The following is a 24605-nucleotide window of genomic DNA, read 5'->3' as shown; positions in this document are numbered from 1 at the left end:
CTACCTAAAAAAAAAAAAAAAAAAAAAAAAAAAAAAAAAAAAAATTCCTACGTTTATAACGAAGAAATTACTCTAAAAAATTACACAAGTCAGAATTTCTACATTTCCCTTCCCTTCGGAAAAAAGAAATACCATAGCATAGACTCGTATATAACTCGACTGTTACCAGAACGCAAATTTTTATAACGCTCATTAAAACGAACATCCCGCGACAAGGTCCATTAAAAAAACCACGAGGGGGAGCAAGCGTCATGGGCTATTTAACCTCGCTAGAGAACGTAATCGAATACCGGACTTCCTCGTAACAAAACTCATGCAATGCGTCGTGATTTTGGGCACTCTCTCTACGAGGGTGGCATGTGAATCTCGAAATTTGGCTCGTCAAAAAAAACTATTAATAAAATGTGATTCCATGAGATGCGTGGCATCAAAAAGTGAGTTCCTTACACGTTCAACATGAGGTCTCTTAACATAGAAATATTTTTGCTGCTAAAATTTTCTGCAGATTCTGGAATTAACGAAAATGATGTGATCTACAAGGCTTATACATATAAGAGTAATAGTATATTGGCACTCAAGTGCAAATTAAGGATAAAATGAAAGTTTAGTGCTGCTTTCTTCGACTACAACTCAGTTCATTTACCTACTTAGCGATGTAAGTACTTATATCTCCTAAATAAGTCCAATTTTCGCAATTTTTTATGGTTAACTGCGATACAGCTTTTTTTAGCCCAAAGGTGCGGTAATCCAGAAGGGCTGTTTGTTTCGAAACGAGAGCCCTGCATTATATTTAAAGAAACTAAATAAAGAAGGGGGTTCATGAATGTATGTATTTTTCTCGCATTACGAGAAAATGACACAACCTAGAGCCACCAAACTTTGAATAAAGTAATCCTCCACCCGAACATGCACAACTGAAAGCCCGAATTCTGAATTTCGAATTTGTTTTATTATCTATTTCATGTTTTGTAAAACTTGAACGAATTTCTGATTAACAAACTCAACGATTTCAAAGCGAGCCATGGCAACACTATACGGGAGGGGGGGGGGAAGTGTCTATCTCGAGCGCGCGAAATTGTCTATTGGAAATTCTAAACATATGCTGTTTTTAAATATTTTTTCCACATTCCTGCTGAATTGAATTTTATGTAATTTAAGTGCGCAGAACACGATATTTAATAAATAAAGGTAACACATAAAATATTTTTAAAAAACTCCCCTTTAGGTGTAATTTACTTATTTATACCTCTGTAAAAGGTTTTACACGAGTAAAAATTAGCTTAGTGGAATTTTTTTCGTAAAAACCTGAATAGAAATCTAAATTTCTTGTATATTTTACTAAAACGTCTCACGTGATCAAAAGCCAGATAATTTTTATTTCTTTCGTTTCATAAATTAGAATAAGGCCGGCATTTGAATAGATCCAACTCGTACGATCGCTCCGGGAGGCAGATTTACAAACGATAAAGTACTCTGCGTCAAAAAGGCCTATAGCAGGGCCATGTTTGGAGCCTTTACTTTACAACCAGTCTCTCAAAAGATATTTAACTCCACAATCTTTTCAAAACATCTTACAACAGGATGTAAGTTTTGAAAGTAACAGGATGGAAAAACATCCTGTTAGAACCATCACATCAAAAGCTTTAAGAGCTCACAGTTTACCAGCATATTTATATATATAAAAAAATTCAGTTGAGTATTAATGTGAAAAGTGAAAAAAAAATTATGATTTCTAAGATTTCGACTTAATGGTTGGATTAAAAAAAAAAAAAAAAAAAGATACAAGAATATATGAAGCAATACAAATAAATATACGAGGTGGCGGACGTAATTAAAAACGCAAAATTTTGCAGTTGGCAAACTTGATGCTTCAGCTAAAATTTGAAGCCCACTTTTTTATAAACGGCCGTCCATTATCTTAAAGGTTCTTAATTTCCTTACAACTTATCAAATTTTGATAAATACTATATAAGTTACGCCTTAAAATATTCTTCTGCTACAGACGATGCAAATATTAAAATAATGCCTACGTTCTGCTGGAAAGAACTTATTTCAGTATCAGCATCATGCCTCTGTATAGTACTGCAATCAAGATATGTTATTTATTTCCTCTGCCATCCTTTATTTAATACCACCCAGACGGTATAGTGGTTAGAAGAGTCTAGTGCGGTACCGAAGGGCCCCGGTTCGAATGCCGGAGAAGGCATGGATGTATAATGTCTATGCGGCATGGAGGCACTCTACATATGCAGCAAGTCGAAAGTTCTCTTGTGTGGTTTTGCCAAAGGGAAAGAGGGGTAAGAAACTTCCGAGGTGCTCTTCCTCAAAACTGGGGTGGAAAGACCAACCTCTATTTGGAGTACGCTCTAGCAACCATTGTTCCATGTACAACATCCTTATTACATTATCAGGAAAATAAATTAAAATACTAATACACAACCATATTCCAGCATTGGATCATGACGGATCATAACCTCTAATGGACCTTGCTTTGGTGACAGAGCACGGTCAGCTATAAGACTATTATACTTAGCCGTGGACAGAGCGAGTAATCCTAACAGCGGTTTTAGTGAAATCATCGCAGAGTTTGGCCATAGTCAGTAAACAGAATATGACTGCTATTGCCTCAAACACGTAACGCAATATTTTTAGATAAAGCAAAATTTATAAGTTCTTCGTATACCTGAAAAGAAAATGTATAAAAATATTTCAATATGAATGAAATCAGAAATTATTTCCAAGCAACAACCAATTCGTAAATAATATTTTTGTTGCCAAACCGAGAAACAAAAACTTACGACACATCAGGTTAATATGTATACGTATGACGTCATGATATAAATTTAATGTAATATAACAACTTTTTCTCAGTAATAGTAAAAGAAGGCAATAACATATATTCTCAAATATCCTAACATAGAACAAAAAAGTTGCCAACACCAGCTATTTATTTGAAATGCTGACATTAAAGAAAAATTTTCGACACATAATGACGTAACATGCGTGCTTTCTTCAGCGTCAGAATATGATCTTATATCTAATAATAATATACTTAATGTTTGGCAATACTATTTTTATTTCACATTTTGTAAAACTTACAAATTTTTTCACTAACAAACTCTACGGTTTGAAAACGAGCAGTAGTGGGAAAAAATTCAGCGTTAAATTTATATACGTATATTGCAGTCAGTTTAATTCCATGTGTTTGTAACTTTGTAATTCCTAGTCTGGCAACGGAAAAGAGTATTCTTATGTTTTGAATTTAACGGGAAAATTGTCTTCATATTCATACGCAGATGTTTTAAAATATAAGAGTTGTAGTTCTTAATGTTGCAAAGAATTTAAAGAGTGTTGTGTCATTTAAGGTTTAAGCAGTTAAAGAATATCGATTTATAGCTGAGTTTTAAAATGGGTATCCGACAAGTAGCAACACTTTTCGAAATATAGCATTTTTATCTCCAACGCGCGAGTGTTGCCACTCGGAAAAATATGCGAAAATTAGAGTTTTCAGAGTTTTTAATTAATATCTCGTCTAATTAAAGACGTACAAAGATGAAAATAGTCGAAATGGCTTCCAAGGAGTTTTTGGAATCCATAATAATATATTCAATGTTTAGCAATGCTATTTTTATTTCATATTTCGTAAAATTTACAAATTTTTCATTAACACATTCTGTGATTTGAAAGCGAGCAGTGGCAACACTTTTCGAAATAAAGCAGATTTTTATCTCCAACGCGCGAGACTGTTGCCATTCGGAAAAATGAGTGCGAAAATTAGCGTTTTCAGAGTTTTTAATTAATATCTCGTCTAATTAAAGACGTACAAAGATAAAAAATAGTCGAAATGGCTTCCAAGGAATTTTTGGAATCCATAATAACATATTCAATGTTTAGCATTGCTATTTTTATTTCATATTTCGTAAAACTTACAAATTTTTCATTAACAAACTCTATGAATTGAAAGCGAGCAGTGGCAACACTTTTCGAAATAAAGCAGATTTTTATTTCCAACGCGCAAGACTGTTGCCATTCGGAAAAATAAGTGCGAAAATTAGCGTTTTCAGAGTTTTTAATTAATATCTCGTCTAATTAAAGACGTACAAAGATAAAAATAGTCGAAATGGCTTCCAAGGAATTTTTGGAATCCATAATAATATATTCAATGTTTAGCAGTGCTATTTTTATTTCATATTTCGTAAAACTTACAAATTTTTCATTAACAAACTCTATGAATTGAAAGCGAGCAGTGGCAACACTTTTCGAAATAAAGCAGATTTTTATTTCCAACGCGCAAGACTGTTGCCATTCGGAAAAATAAGTGCGAAAATTAGCGTTTTCAGAGTTTTTAATTAATATCTCGACTGATCAAAGTCGTACAAAGATGAGAATGGTCGAAACGGCTTCCCAAGAATTTTTGGAATCGGGAGGAATCCACAAACAAACAAAAAAACAGACAGACGCACAGATTTTAATAGTATAAATAGTCTTACAACTTTGTTGACTGAAACTGACTGAATAACAATAATCTTAAAGCCAGCAAGGAGAATTTTATCCTTCCATTTGCGACTAACTAACTGCCTTCAGATATGTGACAGCATGCAGCGCTTTGCATAACAATGCAATCTCCTGCGCTCTGCCATATCTTCCGACACAAAACACTAACCGAGCCACAGAAAAGCCTCACAAATTTCCCACCTTTTAAATACTTACACCAAATCGATAAGAGGATATCTCCGCGAGATAGACAAAGTGTCCTCTTGTTCTGACTGAAATCCCGGAAAGGCGTAGGCTAATTAAAAGGAAGCCAGATATCGGCCAGAGAGGAAATTCGAGTCCTTTGACCAGATGGCACGGTTCGTTTTGTCCTTAATGAGGAACACAGTCTCCAGTGGAGAGATCAATACACCACGCACGAGTTCTTGAAATAAGGCACGCTCCGGTGGTTTATAGTTATTGGGGGGTGTAATTAGGGTGGTATTTGTTTAGGTGTTGCGAACGAATTATTAGCTAATGTAATTAACGGGAAAATGAAAGGAAATTTTTAGTGTAACGAGAAAAGACTGGACACAGGCAATAAAACAATTTTCTTCCTCTTCACAACTACGCAAACGATGAAAATTAAAATATGGGCAAATAAAACACTTAAGACGGGAAATAATTACACGGAGATATAATTAGTATAACTGGAGGCTTAATTCAGTTAATTGCATGTTAAACAATTATAACGCTAATGTTTAGATAGGAATGATGAAAGAACGTACAAAAGTATGTTTGTTTATAAAGGCATAACTGAATAAAATAAAAATAAGTGTAGCAGTATCGAGCAAACCAAATGCTAGATGGTACCTATCACATTCTGTTAACTACACATGAACACGAACAGTTCATTTTTCGCCGGATGATTTAAAGACGCAATATTTAGTTCTTTTTCTACAATTTTCAAAAGATTTGCAGTTCTTTCTTTCAAAAATAATGATCAGAGATTTGCTCGGAATAACTAATAAATGTAATCCAAAGATAAATATTATCATTGATAAAATAGTCAAACATTTCTATGCATTTTCTAATTAGTCAAAGCTTTAAGTCTCCGTTCTTACAAAATTTTATTCTTCACGCTAATATTATTTCTTATTTTGTGTTTGGCTAACTCTGATTTTGACTGTCACTGCTGATTCCATACTGATATTGATCTAATCCGCTCTTAAAACGTTTCCGAAAATCGAATTCGATTTTAGAAACTTCATGAAAATCTGTCAGCAATAATTTTTCCTCTATGTTCTGCATCACTTTTACTTTCACAACTAATTGAATATTCAAACATACCTATCCTCTTTTTCTTTTACAGTATTAATTTTTTAAGAAATCTGAAAGGTTTCAGATTTTTGCGGTCGCCCAAAGGGATTTTTTTAAAGTTTTACACTCTTGCTCAGATCGCAGCCTATCTGTCTGCTGATGCACCCTTCCCACTTTTTTAACTTTTTAGCTTTATTAATAAGCATAATTTTCTTCATACTTACGCCATATGCAGTTTAACAGCAAAATTATAAGAATTTTCAAAGCAGCGTATGTTTAGAATTCTCGATGGAGTGTTAAGTGTCGGAATAATATTTTTCTCTTTTCAGTCTTATTTCAGTTCATCATATCAGTGTTCAGTTTTCTTAGCATGGTGGCTTGCAAAACATTTTTTTTTTTGGGGGGGGGCTTTTTATTATTAACGTTTTATGTGTTAACTTTATTCACTAAATATCACATTATTCACATTATTCGCATTTAAGTCACATAAAATTCAAATCATTCGCATTTAAGCCACATAAAATTCAAATCATTCCCATTTAAGCCACATAAAATTCAAATCATTCGCATTTAAGCCACATGAAATTCAAATCATTCGCGTTTAAGCCACATGAAATTCAAATCAGCGGCAAAATTACAAAAAATATAAAAACAGCATAACTTTAGAATTTCCGAAAGGCAGTCTCTCCGGCTGGAGATAAAAATGTTTTATTCCGTACATTGTTGCCAGCGTTCGCTTTCAAATTAATGAGTTTTTTTTTATTAATAGTTCATTAAAGTTTTACAAAATATGAAACAGATTAGAAAAAAAATAAAATTTTAAATTCGGTCTTCCAGGTGCACAAGCTCCGGTAGAGCACTACGTTACTCAAAATTTGATGCTTTTAAGTACCGTCGTTCCATTACAGTGCGAAAAACGTTCATACATTCATGCAGATTCTTTTATTGTTTAGTTTCTTTAAAAATAATGTAAGGCGATAAGCAGAGTGGCAACAACTTAAAACGTTTTAGTGATTCAACGCAAAATCCCGTTAGCGCACGTGGGCTAACAAACCCTTCTGGAATAAAATAAAACCCTAACTATTTTCTCATATGAACATATTAAGCGGGTAAACAACTCGCGTATTTTATAAAGATAAATGTTCCTCATAGTTCTTCAGAGAGTCTCTATCGATCTGCTCAAGGACGTATTTTGGATTTTCTGGTTTTTAAATGGAAAAAATTAAATATTAATAATCTCTGCACTTTTTATTACAATTAATCCTTTTCCGTCCGTTTTCCATCGCATCAGCAAGGACCCTCCGAACCTCAAAAGATTATACAGAACTAAAAAAATCAAACATGAAATTTTTTTATTCGATTTCGTATGGAATATATTCAGAAACCATTTTCAATTTGATATCAAGCAAAAGGTTGAACGAATAAAAAACTTGGATAAGCTAAAAATGCATAAAGGACATTACAATAATCCCTGATGGAGTCTTAGATGATTTTAGTGAAACTATATGTGAAAATGTTGCATCGTTTCTATAATAACATAAAAAGCTCGAGATAACGATGCTCTGCTGAAAAAATAATACAGAGAGAAGTCTATTTAACATTCAGTAAACAGGTATCTCGTAAATTGGCGAGATATCGCCATCTCCAGCTTGGCGATCGCCAAAAGTCACCAAAGTTCGCAACATTTTGGTCCGGTCCATTTATCACTGTAATAGGTGTTGTAATTGATTTCATATGCCACTGTAACCGTAAATGGCTCTCATATGCCTTCCAATAATTTCGAGAAGTACTAGACATTTCTCAGAGGCCGGGTGAAAACTATATAAGGCCGGACAGAGCATCTGCTTTTAGTTATTAGTCAATTGATTTCGGAGTACTGAGATATCTCCGGGTTACCTTCGCTCTTTGGATGCGTTTTGCATTGCGTTGTGTTTAACGTTCTTAGTAATTTGAAATGTAACTACTGATTGTACTCTGTGATACTGTAAAGAGCTGTACGACTATTTTTGTGGAAAGTTCGAGAACTGTGAAGCGTTTTTTCTGGTAAAATTGTAGAGACATTAGGTTGTTTTGGAAGCGAGAGAGATGAAAAATGAGCAACGCCTTCGCAGGGAATCGAACCACGGACCTCTGGAATACGCGCCCAGCGTACTGACCACTACACTACGAAGACATGCTAAGAAGGCGGGAGAAATACCTTATAAAATAAATTTTATCAAGCTATCATCGATTCTGTGTGCATTCAATATATTACGAACATGTAAGCACGCAACACAACTTTTTTTTTATGCACGAGTTGTTTTCATTTCACAATCACTTACGTGGTCTTTTCTGAGAATTCTCAGAAATAATACCTGGAAAATGTGTATTCTTTTTTATCCACATATTCCCTAAAAGTAAGCACATATACGCTTAAACACTATCATTGCTCACCCAATTAGTCAGTAACCATTCCCTCAGTAATTTCCCTTTGCGCTCACGTAAATTGCTTTATGGGAAAGAAGTCAATTATTTTTCTAGACATACAGTCATTAAAGGTCTCCGAAGTCAGAACAGCATGAAATATTGCGGGAAAGAACACTTAGCAGAACGTGATTATATGACACTATTTTAATAGATACTATTCTTACCAACTTTCCGTTTTCTCTAATCTACGCACAATATTTCGTTTCACGTTCTGACCATGTCAGAAGCATACGAGGTTAGTTCCGGTTTCCAAAGACATGGAAGAATTTTGAATACTAATGTTAAACTTATATATAACACGTGATATTCAACTATCCCCATATTCCTTTTAAAAGGAAGGCTAGCTTCAGATTAACAAAAGCCAAATTTTCAGGAATCCCCTGCACATGGAAAAAGCAAATCAAATAAGCCAAGTTAAGACTAATAGATCAAATAAATTACGATTATATTATTAAGAATGGATTTAATGTCACTGTTCATAATGAAGACTGCAATTCAACATTATAAAGAAAATTGATCTTGCCACCAGTTTTTTTATAAGAAGATACTATTATGCTCGCTCATAAAGTTACATTTAATCTAAAAAACACCGAGCAACTTTACTCGAATCTCGGAAACATTTTCAGTCCTCTGAATTTAAAATCATCTTTTATATATATATAAGCGGCTAAAGTGTGTGTCGTCGATAGTTTATTGTTGCCAATCGGGAAAATGAGCGCGGAAATTAACGTTTCCGCAGTTTTTAATTAATATCTCGGCCGATTAAAGTCGTACGCAGATGAGAACGGCATCGATGGATTCGGAGAATTTTTTGGAATCCGAGGATATGCGTCCCGAAATTCAACTCGGCACCGTTCCGTAGATATTCGAGAAAAAAGAATTTGGCACGTATCTAAATCCCTGTAATAAGGAAAACCCAAGAAAGAAAGTGGAAAATGTAGGGAAAACGTAGGGGAAAATTAGTTTTTAATTAATATCCCGGCTAATTAAAGTAACAAGAAGACGCGAATGGTCAAAATGGCGTGCCACGGACCTGCGGAATCCAACGGTGTGCTTCGCTAAGCCCGGGAGCCAGCCGTTTCGGAGGAGATGATGTTACTTCACCCCATATATATATATGGGGCTTAAGTGTCTGTTTGTCGCCGATAGTTTATTGGTTGCTTGCGTAACTGTACTAGCCAATGGGGTGAAGTTGCCGTTTCAATTGAGACGTAGAAAATTTCCTGTAAAACTTGCCTTTGCTATGACCATCCATAAGTCTCAGGGCTAAACGCTTAAGCGTGTTGGCATTTTTTTACCTGCATTTGGACACGGTCAACTTTATGTTGCCTGTTCAAGAGTTCGTGAAAGAACGGACCTGCAAGGCGAGCTTAAAAATAGTGGAAAGATCTACACAAGAAATGTGTGTACAAAGAGATCTTTCGCCTGTGAATTGACATTTCATTATTTAAACCACCTTTATTGACTGAGCTAGCGGTGGGCTCTTAAGAAATATACTGCCAGTGGTTTCCTTCATTGCACTCTAAGCAAATAAGCAAGTAGAAGAGGGAAACCCCTTGGGGCAGTAAGCAAATGGGTGTCCTCGCCGCCTGCCTTGGTAATTATGTTTAAATTAGCAGACACCTTTGCATAAATCATTTTAATTACAATTTGTAATATCTAGAATAGCAGCCATTTCGTATGACCGCTAGGCTTTCTAGTATAACATAAACTGATAACAAACAATGTATAAAAGCAACTAAATATTAACAGTTTTATTAGTTCTTCAGCGATGGGTTTGGCGACTAATTTTTCTCGCCAAATTTAGCAAGAAACCCCCAAAAATCGCAAACTTCGCACCATTTCGGTCCGGCCCCTGTACAACTGTAATTGGTACTGTAATTGATACGTCTATGTTACTGCAATCACATCCGGCTCTTATGCCTTCCATTAATTTCGAAGAATGGAAGCAGAAAGTACTAGTACTACAGATTTCTCAGCTGTCAGATGTAGGTAGAAGTGTAAGTAATGCAAACTGTGTAAGCTCGGTTTTTAGTTCAGCTACCCAGACGGTATAGTGGTTAGGGAAGCCTAACCTAAGTAGGAAAGATGAGACTTTTTTTCCCGCTCATGCACTATGTAAAGGGTAGAAATGATGTAACTTTTTTCCCATTCCTGCACAACGGAATGGAAAGGAAAATAGGTTGCCATACATTAAAAAAATCAGAAACTTATTTATTCGAAATGCAAAATCAGAAACTTATTCGACCGCATTGCAGATAAATCATCATTAATTAAATTACTGCCAACTTAATGGGCTATTAGAGGCAGACATATGAGCAGCTGAAATCTACTTTCCTACTCTAAACTGGTTTAAAATGCTTGTCTAAAAGCTCTCACCTAGAACTTTCTGTTTCAGTGAAATTAAACTTGGATTCCATTTATTGCAAAACCAATTTAATTAGCGTAGCAGTTATCAAACTTGAATTTCTTTTAATATAATAATAGCTTTTTAGATTTAGTCTACCACTGCAATTACTAAAACTCGGGCATGCTCAACGATGGAGCGGTGTAAACTAATCTCTCTGGACTACTGCATCCTCAGGCAATTTAACCTAGCCATTTTTCATTGTATCTTATTAAGCTAATATTTTACGTATTTATGCAATAAGCGAATGAGTTGGATGAAAATAACTGGTAGGAAATAACAAACCAAAATTTTTAACTGTTAGAAAACTCATAAAATTTAAAGTTCACTTATGCACAGAGCTTAAATTGCGGCGTAGCTCTAAATAAAAATAAATATAATGTAAAATAACAAATGCGTCTGTTAAATTGATATTGTTACGAATTTTGTACATATACGAATAATTTTAATGAAATTGGTGTATTTCAGTTGTTTAATGTAACATGAAAAACCTAAAGAAGAAAAGTTTGCCGGAAAAATAAGAACACAGGGGCAAGTCTCTTTAAATGGCTATATCTCTAATTTCGCGAGATATCGCTAAGCTAACAACGAATTTGGCGACAAAAATTTGGCAAAAAATAGCCAAATCTCGCCAAACTTGGCGACATTTTGATATATTGTATAGCTGTAACCATAATTCTATTGTATTTTGGTATTTTGTATAGCTGTAACCATAATTCTGCCCTTCCAATAATTTCGAGAAGCAGAAAGTACTAGAAATATCTCGGTGGCCGGGTGAAAACTATATAACACCGCAGAGAGCATCTGCTCTCGGTGTTACTTCAGCGTGAGTCTGAGTATAGAGAAATCTCCGAGATAGTTTCACAATTCAGATACGCTTTTGTATTACGTTGTGTTTAACGTTCACAGCAGTTTGAAGTGTAACTACTCTGTGGTACTGTAGACACTGTACGAGTATTTCTGTGGAAAGTTCCAGAACTGTGAAGTGGTTCTTTTGATACAATAAATTTAAACAAACTATCATCGGACCCGTGTGCATTCAATTTATTACAAACTCATACACACAAGCGACAATATGATGATTTCTTGTAAGAAGAAATTCTTACAGTGATGCTAAGTCTTTAGTTTTGAGAATATGTTTGGGAATGTAATTAAAAATTCTTATTATTAAAAATTCTCTGAAAGGTATGTATATAATACGGTAGAGCTATTTGCGCAACTATTCGTCATGCATAGTTATTCAAAAAAATTTATTACCTAAAGGAAGAAGCTCTTCAAGAATTTCTCGGAAAGAAGAATTGCGACGAAGATGTGTTTTATTGCAATTTTCTGCTAAGAGTAGCAAACTATAAAGTAAATATTATTAATAACCAAAATAATCATGTATCATGAACAAATAAAATTTTCTTCTTATAGCCATAATACGATCTAAAATTGTTCTTCTTCTTCTGTACAAAAGCACAATTTTCAGCTAGTAGACGCTACAAAACTACTTACTGACAGCAAATTTTCAGCGCGTGCAATTTTTTTCCCCCATATTTTGGTTTTACGACTTAAATTACGCCTAATTATTAAATTTTGTAAAATTTAGTGCGAAATTTATGGAGAAATTTAAAAATTTATTATGGCGCTTTTTTTTTTTTTTTTTTTTTTTTTTTTTATTCAAGTTTGCGAAAAGTAATTCGCTTGGCGAACTTCTTAATTTATAGCAACCTACTCCCCTTTCTTTTTTTTTTTTTTTTTCTTTTCATTACACACGAACGGAAAAAAAAAGTCATCGTGCATACTTTTAAATAATGTTAGTAAAGTGTGTAAACCACATTTGGCATTATTATCGCTTATAAAAAATATGCCAAATTTCAAAGCGCGCCAATATGTAAATTCAGGTATATCTTAGGAAATTTAGGAAATGGGCGGATTTTATTTGGAATTAACCTAAGTTTCGAAATGTGGAAGAAAGAATCAAATACATTTCCAGAGACATTGGGCATTTTTTGGAAGCAGGCAAGATGAAAAATTAGCAGCGCCTTCGCCGGGAATCAAACCGCTGACCTCTGTATACGCGCCCAGCGTGCAGCCCACCACACCACGAAGGCATGCCAGGAAGGCGGAGAAATACCTTATATACTCCTCCTTTAAAGGGCAACTCGGGTTTTTAGGGGACCCAATCACCACCTTGGGTGGGGAGAATCATCATCCACCACCTTTTTTGTTCGGGCGCCACTGCAGAGACATTAGGGAATGTGGAAGCAGAAAAGATGAAAAATATTCAAAGCCTTCGCCGGAAATCGAACCGCGGACCTCTGGAATACGCGCCCAGCGTGCAGACCACCGCACCGCATAGGAAGATGGGAGAAATACCTTTATAAGTTTAATAAAAAAGAGAGATTAATAAATATATACAAAATCCAATTAACATAGAAGATCTAAAATTTTGAGAACTAATTTTTTAAAAACTACCCATGCGATTTTTACAAAACTTGCCACTTTGGCATAATTTGAGTTATAGAATCGAAATATTAAAAAAAATGGTTTATTATTTCAGAAAAAGTCCGATATTGTTTCAAAATACCTATGTTGGAAGAATGCTGTGTTATAAATCTAATTTATATCCTAAATCGCGCTTTCGAGAACACAAGTTTCGACAATCGGTCGAATAGAACGGGAGATATAGAACTGTCTCATTTGGGTAGGGGGGGCAACATAAAACTGCTCATTATACATGGTGATTTTAAAGTTCTCGTGAACATTTGAAAAAGTTACTGTTATAAATAAATATTCATGATTTGATGCAGAGGCAAAATATTGATAATAGTGCATTACTGAAATTTTCTACCAAGAATTTGGAATCAAACACAAGAAGTCGTCTTAAAGACAATCGCCTACAATTCCACATGATTTTGGTCTTCTATGGAGATGATCGCCTTACAGAGTTGACGTTCCAATACCGATTCTCTTTACGTTCTCAGAAATATTGGTTACTTTCTAACGTTACCGCCACGAAAAAGATTCATTGTAATAAGTCAAAATGGTAAGAATTGTCAATAATGGTCGAGAAAAGTAATCAAAGATCATGAAAGGAAAAAGAGTTTTCTACCGACGAACCATCATACGATCCAACAATATTCTTTACCTTTCTTTTACGTTACAACAAGATAAGATAGAACACGACACCTGAACAAGATGCCACGGGAACTACATATTAATTGCATGTTTTCAACACATGTGGCAAGTACCCTAGAACAATAGTATAAGCAAAAACTGTTCCGATTCTATAGCACATACAACGGGTTTAAGATACAACTGTACACGAATAAACGATTTCGAAATATCTTCCTTCTGATCTTTATATCCTTGCCGATAGTGACTCACACTGCAAAAAAGCCGCACCCCCTTCGAACCTGTTCTGCACGAAATTAAATAACATATCTGGAAGAAAAGAAAAAAAGAAATCGGAGGCCAGTTGTCAAATGTTTCTTCAAAAGATGGACGATGGTCGGTACGAAAGCCTTTGATCTTTGCCGCCGCTGACAAATACCCTAACTCCTAGGACTCGTTTCTTAATGCCAAAAAAAGTGGGGAAAATGTACAAAAAGTATCGCTAAATCGTAGGTTTGGAACAGATGGAAAAAAAAAAAGAATTCGAAGAGAGGAATTCCAATTTACAAGTTGTTACTGCGTTCAGATAAAATATTTTATTCAAGGCCCTCTATTTCATCATTCTGGGGGAGGGACCAGATTCTACTGATCTTGATTTTATCACATACTGTCTTCACAAATGCGTATTTATTATCTTCTTTATCAATAAATAAAAGGAAAATAAGAAAAGATTTTTTATAAAGGGTTAGACTGTGATGTCTCACATTGTTTTGTTTTGAAATTTAAGATTTAAAATAATGAAATTAAAATATTGAAAATAATGAAACTTTAAACTTTACTTTCTTTAAAAAGCAATTAAATGTATAAAATTACTTTAACTAAATGAAATGAATAAAAACGCGGTATGTTATAAAATCTTTCTTACTTTAATTAGCCCTGAGTGTGCCTCTAGGAGAGCTATCACTTTAGAGGGGGGGAAGAAAGAGATTCTAAAGACGCCCACAAAATTTATGAACTTGCAGATTCTATTAAATTCAAATTGAAATTTTGAAAATAAAAGTAAACAAATGATTGCGATTTGAAATCAGAAAATATAATGTTGTAAGGTTCATTTTCATTTCCTAACCCGTTAAGTTAAATTACTTTTCTATGAAATCTCGTTTCATTTCCTTGCCAGGATATAAATTTCTATAATAAGTTAGGCTATACTTCATTGATTTTAAGTTTATCCGTTATTGTTGATTTTAAGTCAAAAGTATTGGCTTCTGTAAGTACGAGTTGGTATCGTCTGTTTAAGTTTTTTTGGATTAATAAAAGGGTCCACCTACCCTTTCCTGTGGTATTTATTACACATAGTGGAAAGTCATTAGCTGTCTTTTAGCGGTCTGGTCAAAATGTATGTTTTCGAAGAAAACCATCCTATAATGTACAAGCCGAGCTAGATCCATTTTACATAGCACAGACGGTACTGTTTAAACATCTTCTCGAACTTCCGTCTTCTTTGATTCCTTTTCTCACGTGATCTGACGTTCATTAACTTACTGGCTGCCGAAGAATAGCATACGATTAAAATCTTCGAAAAAGCAACTTACTGCGAATGTGTGTAATAAGAATGTCTAATTTCACATGCAATGGTTTAAGTATCATCTGGAAAGATACACCTTAACGACTCTCACAAATTTTACGATAGGAAACACTTCTGGGTCCGATAATAAAAGGTTGCCTCTAGCATTGTGTTGTGCCCTTAACTATTAGATTGTGATAAAGCCTTAAACAAATGAGGATTCTCCATAACACGTTTGGGCCCACCAGCGGCCGAGCGGTAAAATCGCTGAACGCTGGTAGTTCGGTCCGAGGTTCGAATCCCGCGAACGGGCTGGCTGCATGGGCGTTTTCGTGGTTTTCCCCATGTGTAACGTGTATACGAGCCAGTTTCCCTTAGAAAGTCCTCCACGAAAGGCATCCCTCCCCTTAGGCAGATAGTCCTCGAGGCTTTGCCATAATCACACACACATTCATTCCTTAACACGTTTGTCGCCGCGTCACACGTATATGGGAGACGGTTACGCTTCCGTGGGGATTCTCCTTGTTTAAGTTATTCTCGTGTTAAATTCTCCTTATAAGTTAAATAGAATTTCCAGTTCGATTTTTAAAAGGAATTTAATGAAAAAAGCACTGAAATATAAATATAGGATATACCGGATAAAAATATTAAAAATATGCACATTATACTATACGTTTTATCAATTTATATTAAGGATAAAATAATACATTGTAATATATGGCATGGTATTCGTTAGGTCTAAACATATTTGAGTTCATTTTCGACAACTAGAACAAGTCGTAGATTCCCCCTCCTCCCCCCCCCCCGAAATTTTTCTCCTCGCTTCTTGTTGCATCTTCTTCTGGTAAAAGACGCACATCCTTTTCATAGGTTAATTCTGCTGATTCTATTACGAACCTGTAAATGGTTAGACACTTTAGCTTTGTTTCCATTACTGTGTGGCGTAATATTTCCCAAGGACAACCATTCGGTGATGCTAAGTTCCCGAAATATTCTTCCCTGTATTTTTTTATTTGTGACTCTCTGGTACACGATATGAACATTTCCTATAGTTGTTCCTAAGAGTAAATGCAGTACTAATTTCCGATACCACTTCATGCTTTTCCGTATTATGGCATATGACATTTGGTAGCTCCTGTCAATGCCAGTTTTTCCATTATTACATACATACCATTATCGCAAAAGGTTTCTGATTCGGAGGACGACCGCGATGAATAGAATCCAAGCTTACAGTCATAATGGGTGCATGTATTGTTGATAATATTCTACACCTCTCCATTTTAGGACCACAATACCGTTGTCTTCTTCTCGTGCTATCATTTCACCTCTCTTCAATAGGTACGCCATTACAAAACTTGACACAAATTTTTGGTTACACTGCACAGCTTCGACGAACGTGTCGACGAAGTCTCTTTTTCAATGTCTTAATGTCGGTTCGGGAATATTCCAGGATACTTCTTTGATCTGTAACTCTTTCAAAGCTAAGTTACAATACAATAAAGACCAACTAACGTAAGGACCACCAATCTATCCAGTTAAAGCTTACACGCATTGCTGCTACTTCATTTCCTGAAAATGATATTCATTTGTAACAAAACTTTCTCTTTAAGTCCTGAAACACGAAGGAAAGAATCCAAATTGGTAAGGAAAGGGTCCAGCTTGGTTATTCAAGAAATAAAGTCACATTAATGCCAGCTAATTATTACAGGTTCACAGCCTGTTAATTACATTGGCAAGCATGCAATCTTCTGTGATCGCAGAAAGAAGTAACTGATGTTGCGTTGTGACTTACCTCCCCTTGTTTGTCAGTGACCAGAATCCGCAAAATTTATCATGGGAAGGACAACAACACTGCGCCTGTCATTGGCTAGAGCCTTGAGCAACATGCAGGTAACAGTACCACTTCGGCCCACCAGCGGCAGAGCGGTAAAGTCGCTGAACACTGATAGTTCGGTCCGAGGTTCGAATCCCGCGAACGGTCTCGCTGCATGAGTGTTTTCGTGGTTTTCCCCGTGTGCCAGTTTTCCTTAGAAAGCCCTCCACGAAGGCATCCCTCCCCTTAGGCAGATAGCTCTAGTGTACTTTGCCATAATTAAATAAACCAACACCACACCACACCACTTCGCTCATTTCCGCCCCAACTGTAGTGATGGATAGAACCCCGGGGGGACAGATCTCACGGTCTCCCAGCATTCTGCCCCTACCACAACCTCTCTAGAGGACTTTCGGATCGCCACGTATTTCGAGTGCCCCCTTACCGGAAAGACATTATACATTTATAAACATCCATGCCTTCTCGGGGATTCGAAACCAGGCCCTTCGGTAACGTAGGCACTCCTAACCACTATACCGTTCGGGTGGCAGAAGTAACTCACTGCTCGTTTAGATTTCATGCTTTAGCAACGAATTCAGTTTCAGTTTGTGTACTAGCGCATGCGGCGTTTAAAGTGGTGGCCACTGCCGTCTTAAATTCTGCATGCATTAGCAGCCAAATATCATTACAAAAAATGATCAACATTATTTTTACCCTCCTTCGGTAAACTGTTATTCAAACTTTAATTCTTCAAATCTTTTTCCAAAGAAAAAAAAAAAAAAAAAAAGGTGGAAATAAAATTGCATACAGAAAAATAGGAATCGACTGCAAATAGAAATCAATATAAAAATTTCGTTAGATGAATATCCTATCATCGGTCGTCTAAAAGGAGATTTTTATGTATTCAAATACTGTAGAGTCATTAGGGTTAATCTTTGGATTATGGTAACTTGGCGATTTTTTGGCGAAAATTTGGCGAACAACCCTGCTACAGCAACCTGCTAGTTTTGTTTTGGACGCCATTTTGTTTCACGAAGTAAAGGCATGTTTGCTTTTTTTTTTTTTTTTTTTTTTTTTTTTTTTACTCAGCATTTTTTTTCCAACAATCTGCTAGCCGAATTACGCTTATGCTAGAACTTGTATGGAACAAAAGTGCTTAATCATGACGAAGATTAGGTGCGAAATTGACAGAAAGAGCAAAATCGCAAACTGCTTGCCGCGTTTTTAAGAATTGCACATACACGGTATCATCCATGTACACGTCGACCTATTTTCACTTAAAAAAATATCCCATAATTGCACAAAAATGGCATTGCGACACTCTTAACTTTATCCATGTACACTGCTAAAGTCCTAGCTAGTAACCTTTATCGCCTTACCAAAATGTCGCCAAACTACCTGTTACCATATTCCAAAGATTAGCCGTCATTAGTTATGTTAAAACAGGAGGTGTGAAAAATGTGCAATGCACTCGCCGGAACTCGAACCTGGACCTCTTGAACACACGCCGAGTGTGCTACCGTTACACAACGAAGGCATGCAGAAAGAAGGGAGAAAATATGTTATAAGAGATTGTCTGTATTCAAGTACTAGTTCAACCATCTAATCGGTGTTTTGTATACGCAATTTTGTAAATATTAATCCTGCATATAAAAGATTAAGAATTATTACAATTCGCATGAGGAGTATAAAACAAAAATTTTTTCAACTTATCTGACATACTATGTTTCGGCATTCTTTGAAAATTTTCCCCTTTTCTTTTTTTTTTTTTTTTTGTTTTCTAGGCCTGATCAAGACAGAAAAGAATTATGTTCTACCAATTTGGCCCACACAAAATTGAAACTCCTTTATGATCCAAACCCAGCAGCCTTGCCGCAAAACAACTGGAAAACTAATCGCAAATTGCATGGAAAAGAAAGCGAAATAATGGACCCTCGTGATCACATTTATCGTCATCTGTATTTTTTCTCTACCCTATCTAACGGAAACAAGAAAGGGGGTGGTGGAACCAACGGAATCCAGTCAGCAGAAAGAATTGAGGCCAATAACGTAAATGATGAACAAACAATTATTGGCCAGAAGCTTAAACCAGTAATCCTTTACTTTTGTACCTTGAGCTAACAAAGGAATCATTCAAAAAACTGAAAGAAAAATGAAGAAATAGGCATTTGCTCTAATGCAAGATCTACTTATTTGATTTATTACTTTCTGGTGTACCTTTTGGTAAATAATTCAATTTTAAAGACTCTAGTCGTTTTCTCCTAGCTTAAGTCCTTTGAGTTTATTTTCGAAGCTAAAATCAAACCGCCCTTTCTAACCTAAAGACTACCGATTGTAAGAATTAAAAGGGACCATACTCTTGCATATTCTGTTTGGATTAAGATTGATTCAAATGCGATTATATTCATTCTTTGCATAACAGCTAATAGTTTAGCCCGTTTTCGAAGTTACATTAACGATACCCTTTTGATTTAAATGGCATAAGTTTATGATAATGTATTTAATCAACATTAAACAATACGGTACTGTTCTGTTATTGGACCGGAGTCGTCGCAAAATGTTCTGCTAAATTCGCCAAGAGAAATGATTTATATGAAGTTGCCAATGTTTACTTTTAAAATTGTTAAAATAGTTGCATTTTAAAAAAGTAAAAAAAAAAAAAAAAAAAAAAAATGCATTTCAAAGTTGGCAACGAGTATACAAATTCTAAAGATTTCTAACGGTCACTTCTGTTTTTATTATTCTTGTATTTACCATGGAGCTGAAAATTTGGGAGCCATGGAGCTTTTAAATTTAATGTTTCTTTTGGACATTGGACGTTTGTTGAGAAAAGGCAAGGGGAAGTTGGTTAATTTACTTATTAGGATAATTAATATTTGTATTAAAGAATATTGCTTATTCCATTGTAATTTTTTTAATATGTGATACATTTTTTATGAAGTTGTTCTGCAGAGTAAAATTCTGCGCAGTTTTTTAATTTAACATTTGGTGTTCAGGCATTTTTCCGATACATTTAAAAGCCAGACGAAGGCTTGTTGCGTAGCTGCTAGTATAATTACTAAAAGAGAAATAAATATAAAAAGATATTTTCGAAAATAATTATCAAGAGAATCCTGCATATTTTCCCCCAAATAGCTTTTTCAGCCTAAGGTTAGGTCCATTGATACCATAAGAAATTAAAGTAGGAAAAAAAATCTTCCAAACTGGATAGGGTAATTAACTCATTTCGTAAATGAATTAACGGACCAAAGAGGACAAGACACTGAGTACTGATAGCACGTCTTGAATTCGGTTGCCTTCGAAATGAATCTTCATAGTTCCCCCCCCCCCCAAGTAAGTTTTCGCTAGAACGTTGTTCCTTCCAAAACTCTCATGATACAATAAAGCAGTGGTAACTCAAAATCATATAGCATATGGGCGAATGCTCGATACGAAAGCAGCTGACCGGGGAAAAAAATTTAATAAATTAATAAAAAATAAATAAATTAAAAAACATAAAAATCTTAAAGGTTTCACATTTTAAATTACGTCCAAAGGGGCGTTTTTAACATTTTTTCTGTTACCTTTATTTACTAAATATCACGTTTCTTTGCACTTAAACCATAAAATTCAGTTCAAGAGCAATGTCGCAAAATAATTTTAAAATGAGCCTATATTTAGAATTTCCGATACAGAGTCTCGCGCGCTGGAGACAAAAATGTTTTTTCTGTACAACGTTGCCATTGCTCGCTTTGAAATACTTGAGTCTGTTAATCAAAACTTCGTTAAAGTTTTAGAAAATATGAAATCGATAATAAAACAAATTCCATTATTAACAATAATTAGAATGTAGGACTCTTAACATTTGGTGGCAACAGTTTGAAAACTGAAACGGACATTTATAGTGAACCAACGCAAAACGAAAAGAATAGTCCTTCAGGGACAAAGCCCCTTTGGATGAATAAATCCATAAAATAAATTTAAAATTTCACTTACTAAATATTTATCAAACCATATATAAATAATAATAATAATAATAATAATAATAATAATAATAATACGAAGGGAAAAAAATTCGAATTCATATTTATTTTCTATTTGTGGTCTAAAGATTTATAATTGCAAAAAATATCTGTTAGTTATACTTTATAATTCAAACGTACCAACAGCTAAATATAAAATTTTAGACATATACTTAATAAATAATTCATTTTTAACTTTAACCGGCAATTTCAGCTTACTGCTGTTAGCCAGCAAAGTAAATTTGACTAATCCTCCTACCTTACCCTAGACCTGACGTATAAACACACGGTGACAAAGCCCAAACTGTTCTTTCTACCTTTTTTTCCTTCAATAGCAGTCGCGCACTAAGTCCAGTTCATATCTTTACGTCTGTAAAATTATAAGCACCCTATTTGCAATAAATACATAATAAAAAGTATTCGCGGGCCGCATAAAATTGCTCTGGGGTCCGCGAGTCGCGTCCACTGAAATAAGGTTAATAAGAAAAACATTTGAACAACTTTACCTCTTTATTACACGAGGCAAAAGAATCAACACCTGCGAAATACTGTATGGTTGCTGTATACGAGAAAATGGTGTTCAGCTATTTGGTTTATGACGATAAAGATTCAATGCCGTTAGCTTATTGGCAATAGAATGTATACAACCTAAATGACACACGCGTCATCTTTTTTATGGAGGACAGTCGCCATTTTAGGCGTTAGTCACTACTATGGGCAGATGCAGTGATCATTTTATTATGGGGCCACCCTAATAGGCGGCCATCGTTATCTCCTACGAAGGGACAGACAATTTATATCCATGCCTTCTCTGAGGTCTGAACTCGGTCAGTAAGATACACTAACCAATTTCATATGTGGGGGGACCGTCTTCCAATAGCAAATATTGCCCATCAGCGGCTGAACGATAAAAGCCGTTGAAGACTGGTAGTTCGGTCCGAGGTTCGACTGCCGGCGAACGGGCTGGCTGCATGGGCGTTTGCATGTGTAACGTGGATAAGAGCCAGTTTTCCTTTAAAAAAAAAAAAAAAAAAAACCTCCACGGGGCATCCCTCACTTTCCTTGTAGTGCCTAAGGGCGGAGCACGTAATAAGTAAAAAACAAATGGTAAATATTTCTGATAACAAGTACTTCTGCTACTTATAATTATGTGACTTTGCCATCCTCGAAAATTGGGTCGAATATGCTAACTTCATGTTATAAAACTAACCTTTCCTTTAATTCAGAAGTCAAACAACAAAAATCAGCGTTATATTTACAAAATTTTCACAGAACTAGTTTCGATGGTTTTACCGAACCACCATCTTCAGCTGCAAAACCGCAAATGAACAAGATAGGAAATAATGATTAAATAAGATAAGAAAGCCTGGACAAGAATAAGCAAGTGGCGCCATCTGTTGGCGAAACCAGAACTAAAACATAATTTCTCTAAAAGCCGAAGGCAAATTTGGGTTGGAATTAGGATCGTTAACTAGAACAGAAAGATTTTTATGAATGTGAAATGCCTCTAGAAAATCCAGTTCTCCAATGGAAGATGCCTTTTGAATAATTTTAGCAGCAGAAAAATTGAAAGTGTGATTTTCGGACCAACAATGTTGAGCAACAGAAGACCTCCAATGGAAGATGCCTTTTGAATAATTTTAGCAGCAGAAAAATTGAAAGTGTGATTTTCGGACCAACAATGTTCAGCAACAGAAGACTTCTGTGTTTCCTTTTCTGTTCTAGTTAACGATCCTAATTCCAACCCAAATTTGCCTTCGGCTTTTAGAGAAAATTATGTTTTAGTTCTGGTTTCGCCAACAGATGGCGCCACTTGCTTATTCTTGTCCAGGCTTTCTTATCTTATCTAATCATTATTTCCTATCTTGTTCATTTGCGGTTTTGCAGCTGAAGATGGTGGTTCGGTAAAACCATCGAAACTAGTCCTGTGAAAATTTTGTAAATATAACGCTGATTTTTGTTGTTTGATTTTTGTTGTTGAATTAGTATTTATTCGGCGTGTTATTGTGTCTTAACCTTTCCTTGTCAACTTACATTGTTAGACTGGGTTAGGTCCTATCCAAGTAGAACAAATTCACTTGAGTCAGAAAACAACCGCCCCCCCCCCAAAAAAAGTATTCTTAGCAGTCGGATGCATGTGATAAGTTCTTAAAATTAACAGCTTTCGAGTACTCAGCAGCAGTAAATTACCTACCAGCCTTGAATATAGGAATGAACAGTAACAAAAGTTAGTTTCCTACGTAGGCCATTTCACTTCGACTATAAAAAGTTTCGTCGGCCTGTAAAATGAAACAGTACCATTTGATTATTATCTTTCAACCTTTTTTTTTTCGGGGGGGGGGGAGAAATTCCTGCATAATCAACTGTGAATAAAGTTTGAGCTCTGGTTTAGTTATGTTTTCTAAATTTTGTTATTATAGTAACATAATGGACTCGTACCATTTTCAGAACATACTAGCAGCAGAAAACATTAATGTTAAATTGCAACAGCTATTCTAAATCTAACACAATCACAATATTTCATTGTGATTATTTCAAACTTAGTTCTAAAGCTTTAACATGCGAATGCAATCAACGCTTTTGTATTCATATAGTCGAATATACTATTATTATTAATGAGCATAGTCGAATACACTATGCTCACTAACTATGTAATGCACAATTTCTATTAATGTTGGAAATGTAAAATTAAATAAAGAAGAAAGAAAGAAAAGGGTAGAATGTGATAAAGGCAAAAATTATGGCGATGAAAGAAGCAGAAATATCCAAAACTTAGTAACTGTCTGCTGAACAGAAAGAAGTCTTTGCGAAGGACCATCCACAATATACACATTAGAAACTATAGATCAATTCGTTAAAGGATCGAGGAAGGAGGTAAACACAGGTAAACTTTTATTTCGAATAAAAGCAATGTGGAAAGCTGTTCCTGTACACGTTCAAAATTTGATTCAAAGCCAAGCCAAATATGAGCTCTAGCGTATGGTTGCTTTACCAAATGCTCATTTTTGACACCTAATATTCTTGTACTGCTCTGTAAATTTAACCCTTTTTTTGTATCATTACACTTCACATGTAGAATAAATTTCATACAGTTTTGATGATTCCTTCATGGTGTAATTTTCATAAACAGTAGTATATTAAAATGGTGATTAAATCAGTATATTCAATATGAGACTAAAACAATTAAAATGGTGAGCTAGAAAGTGATTAAAAACGAATAAAATACTTTGTTATATAAATAGATTAGTGTATTTTCTTGTTTAAAAGAAACTCCTCCTTAGTCTGGCATTTATCTCGAATAAATGAAAGAAAAGGAGAAGATAAAAATGAAAATTAAGTAAATTAAATATTCATGTGAAATCAGTAAAAAATATTTGGGAGACAATTTTTTTCAAGTATTAATTTATGGTGGCACAGCGTACCTTCAGAATATCTCGGGAGCTGGAAATAAAAAATTTTTAT

At 35.0% G+C, this 24605-nt stretch overlaps 1 protein-coding gene and 1 long non-coding RNA gene across 2 annotated transcripts in view; one reads left to right on the top strand and one right to left on the bottom strand.

The window, feature by feature from the left end:
- Positions 1-20228, top strand: part of LOC118192071 (uncharacterized) — a 296284-nt gene extending 276056 nt beyond the window's left edge. Inside the window, exon 3 of the long non-coding RNA XR_015043452.1 lies at positions 18927-20228. This is a non-coding gene — a long non-coding RNA (uncharacterized LOC118192071). The remainder of the gene's footprint in view (positions 1-18926) is intronic.
- Positions 1-24605, bottom strand: part of LOC118192072 (glypican-6-like) — a 419518-nt gene that overhangs the window by 193920 nt on the left and 200993 nt on the right. The gene's annotated exons all lie outside the window — the stretch shown is intronic.

Source organism: Stegodyphus dumicola, chromosome 10 (genome assembly GCF_044657685.1).
Source record: "Stegodyphus dumicola isolate Sdum_Otavi_A_Nest chromosome 10, ASM4465768v1".
NCBI lineage: Eukaryota > Metazoa > Arthropoda > Arachnida > Araneae > Eresidae > Stegodyphus > Stegodyphus dumicola.
This window is presented reverse-complemented; position numbering and strand designations above follow the sequence as displayed.